Genomic DNA, 4528 nt, shown 5'->3' with positions numbered 1-4528 from the left:
TCGCTTCCAAACTACAGAACTTCAGCTGCAGGGCCCCAAGTCCTGGAATGCTTCTGCTCCCTTCAGCCAGCTGTTAGGAAAATCCCCATAGACATCTGTGAGGCCGACAACCTATTCTTCCTAAAGTTCCAAACTTTGCAGCTGAACATCTAAGATTGGGGCATGCAGGTAAATGTAATGCACATCAGTGACACTTGCCACTCCCTGATCCAGAGATCTTTAAGTCCTGAAGTTCTTTAAATATATAAAGAAAGTAGCACTGATGATATTTTGTTGTAATGTAACAAAGGAAGACATTAAAAAGGCACATTGATAACAGTTCCCAGCAAAATGAGTTTGTGGATCATAAAAACAGCAAGCCAGGATTTGTTGGCTTTATGTTACAAAACAAAAAAGGGGAAGGAAGAACAGTGCCATGTTCACGCTTTTCAACTGAGGAAAAAACAAGGCATTAGGCAAGTAAGCAAGCACAGTGTACAGTCCTCCATCCAAAACAGTGTCTCCATTAACTAGAAGATAGAGAAATGTCGGGGAGGAGAGCAGTATGCTCTGCTTTTCTCTTTGCTTTGCAACAGCCATTGTGTCGGGCTAAGTGGAAGATTCTAGGTTTCTGCCTAGAAAAACAACCATACATGCATACAATGGTCTTTAAAGTGGAGATCCGCCCACCGCTGCAAAAAATTAAAAGCCAGCAGCTGCACATACTGCAGCTACAGACCTTTAATAATTGGGACACTAACCTGTCCTGGAGTCCAGCGATGTCGGCACTGCAGCTGTTGCCTCCATTTGCAAGTAAAGGAAACAGCCAGTGTAGCCTTACGGCTCCATCCCCGGGAACCCTACTGCGCATGCGCAAGGCTCCACTCCTCTCCTACTAGCCTTGTGGCCAGAGAAGGGGGAGCCCGAGAGGTGATGCAAATATCCAATGGCTGAGGGGTGGGAGTACAAATGAGCAGATGTTCCACTTTTGGGTGGAACTCGCTTTAACCATTTTACCCATCTTTACATAATAAAAAATGCTTATAAAAAAAATAAAAAAAAAAAAAAATGTACCCCCCCCCCCCCCCCCAAATTATACAGAACTCAAAAGTGCAAAACTTACTATGAGCCACTGGAAGACTTTTGCTTTTCAGGCCTCATGCACACTGTAAAGTTGCATTTTGCATGGGCATTAGTGCAGGTTCTTGCATCTGACATTTTTTCATTGGCCAGAATTCTGGCCATTAGAATGCATTGATGCAAGAACGTGCGTTAAAGCGGAGCTCCAAACAAAAGGGGGAAGTTCCGCTTTAACCTCTTGCCAACCGGCTCACACTGATATATGTCTGCAAAGTGGCACGGGTGCACAAGATGACATACCCAGCGTTAGTCATCGACAGCTAGCTGGCATGTGCACCCACAGTCACCATGTCCGCCGGTGGCCCGTAATCGTGGCACGGAGAGACTGAACGGGGAGATGCCTATGTAAACAAGGCATTTCCCTGTTCTGCCTAGTGACATGACGGGGATCTACTGCTCCCAGTGAGCGGTCATGTTCTAGTGAGCCCACCTTCCCCCACAGTTAGAACACACTTAAGCCCTTGATCGCCCCCTAGTGTTTAAACCCTTCCTTGCCAGTGACATTTACACAGTAATCTGTGCATTTTTATAGCATTGATCGCTGTAGTATAAATGCTAATGGTCCCAAAATAGTGTCAAAAGTGTCTGGTCTGCCGCAATCACAATATTTAAAAAGCGCCATAATCCATCCCCTATTTTGTATACGTGATACCTTTTGCACAAACCAGACAAAATATTGTTTTTTGTTTATAGAACAAAAAAATAAATAAAAAATTTAAAAATGAAGAGGTGATTAAATACCACCAAAAGAAAGCTATATCTATGGAGGGTTCTGCAAATTGGATTTGGTGTAAGCCCGGCTGTTCATATTTTACTGAGGAGCCAAGACCCAGAGCTTCTGTGCTCTGCCACATCCACAGATCAGCAGATTTCTAGGGCTATAACTGAATGAGGAGGACTTTGAGAGGTACAGACAAGCTTAGACACTACCAGTAAGTGTCAAATCTTGGTCCCATTAGAACGCCCCTGCATTTATGCAAAGGAGAGGGGCAAATTAAATCTACTGCTGGTATGTGCAGACATCTCAGTGTTCGTCCTTACTTGCCAACACCTTTTTATGTTCAGTCACTTCAGTTGAAAGGCCATTAGTACTGCCCGTCAGGTAACTCATTAAAATTCTGTAATAATGGACATACCAGATATAAAACAATGCTAATGACTAAATCTGAACATTAGGAAGATGTCAGGACACAAATGAATGCAATGCTAAACATAATATATAATAAAATGTATTTTTCAAATGCAAGCCGTGTAATACCTAAAATTTGTATCTGCCACTCTGCTGTTTTCCCCTGAGTTGCTTCTCCCTTCAGTCCAGTCATAAACCGGGGTCCAGAAATACCTGGGCTCAGAGGTTTGATGTATAGAGAAAAAAAAAAAAAAAAAAAAAAAAAAGAAAAGAAGAGAAACTGTGGGGCAAATCCCTGGATTTAAGTTCTCAGCTAAACATGTAATTGTTTGTTTTCTTGTTTTAATGGGTTATTCTTATTGGTCTAATTATTTTTGGCTGGAGTTCTGTCCTTAAGCCAACAAATTGGCAATCTTACGAATACATCCCGAGATAACACTGGCAACAGTGCATTTCAATGGCACAGCAAATAACGGATACAAAAACACTGTACATGTAATTTCACAAACATATGAAATCTTTAGTTACTAAGCGTAAAAAAACACTCTAGAACGAATGTAAAAATATATATAGATTTCTTCTATATATAAAAAAAAAAGGGTAAATAAAGGGGCAACCAGTCAACATGAAAAATAAATAAAAGGGCATGGCTAGTCTGCTATTTGCACATTATAGCTGCATGGGAAAGTGCTGTCATTGTGCTTATTCCAAAGGCATAGATGACAGATATTAGTTCCAAAAATATGGGATGCACTGGGCCTCAAATATTTCAAATGTGGACAGTTCGCAGCAACTATTCAGCAAATTCTGATTATCCAAATTTGAGTCAGGCAATTCTTTTCCTTTATAAATGAGGCCCAGTACAGTTGAACAATGTTCCTATAGCTTTAAAATTGATCAGCAATCTCTACTGCCAAACTGTTAGCCTGGGTTCACACTGCCTCTACTTTGAATCCAACATCCCAGCGCAACTTCATCACAACTTGCATACAACTTTTTTCACAGAAGAAAAATGCAAGTCATATTGAAGTCGCAACAAACAGTGCAGGAACCGTTTTCTAAGTCGGAGCATCATGAGTTGCACCAATTAGAATGGTTCCATTGCTGTTAACAGGGTGCGACTTTAAACTGCAAGTCACAGCAGTGTGAACCAAACCCATCGATTTTACGGTAAAAAAAAAAAAAAAAAAAAAAGAAGAAGAAGAAGAAGAAGAAGAAGAACACAACAAGTTACATTCTCCCAACATGCTGAAAATGCTGTCACATTTGTATGTTCTCAGCCAAACTGTCAAATCAAATGATTGGTGTCATAACTGATCACATGTGCAGCATCATGTCAAACAGACGCCAAGATGGCAGCTTCCTTGGCTGAAAAGGATGAGGGTTTACTTACGCTTTAAATGCATTTTCTCCCCTTGACTAGAACCTGTCATGATAATTATTTTAGGCTTACAGTAATGATAATGTATACATCAACAAGGAAAATATCAAAACTTTTGGTGTTAATCATCCAGTGCAAAGAGTAACAGTCTACAGTAAACTCCACAAAAATTATCTTTCAATAGTTTCCTATAACTTACTGAAAGCCAATGTCTGCGTAGATGCTATGTTACAGCAAACTCTTTGCATTATTACATATTCCCATAATCACACCACAACAATTAAAAGCTCTTCCACAGTCAAAGAATGCTGGAGGTGTTGGGGGGGGGGGGGGGGGCGCCCTGCAGTTGGGAGTCTAGAAGGTTGATGTAATCATGCAATGCAAATAGGATCTGCACAATGGAGTAACTCCATCAACCACATACAAATCGGTGAAAAAGGTGAAGCCTCAGTGGTTGCTGCGAGTTACTGTGCCCTTACTGAATAAGCTCATTGAGTACTTTGGACAGGATTATAAAAAAAGTGGAATATGATCGTTTTTAAGTAAATGTATCTGAATAATACACTTGTACTATAAAATTGTACAGTTTCTGTATAAAAATAAATACTGCAGATTAGTATAGTACTAAATTACTTTACATCAAAACGATATGCATGATGCATTTTCCCTTTCTAAGAATGGAAGTAATACTTGTTACAAAGTATGGCTTGGTTTGAACAAATGCATAAAATCGGAAAAAAATAAGATAAAATAAATCTAATTATTGCTTTTCAACAAGTTGTAAATCCTTTACTGAGGCATTGTATCGGATTCACTTGATGCACCGTATGCATGCATATATCCTGAGTGTGATAAATTTACCATATATAACACAAAAAAAAAAAAAAAAAGGGGGGGGG

Source organism: Lithobates pipiens, unplaced genomic scaffold (assembly GCF_037356315.1).
Source record: "Lithobates pipiens isolate NorthernLeopardFrog02 unplaced genomic scaffold, aLitPip1_a1.2 Scaffold_30, whole genome shotgun sequence".
Lineage (NCBI taxonomy): Eukaryota > Metazoa > Chordata > Amphibia > Anura > Ranidae > Lithobates > Lithobates pipiens.
Note: the sequence above shows the minus strand (reverse complement) of the source record.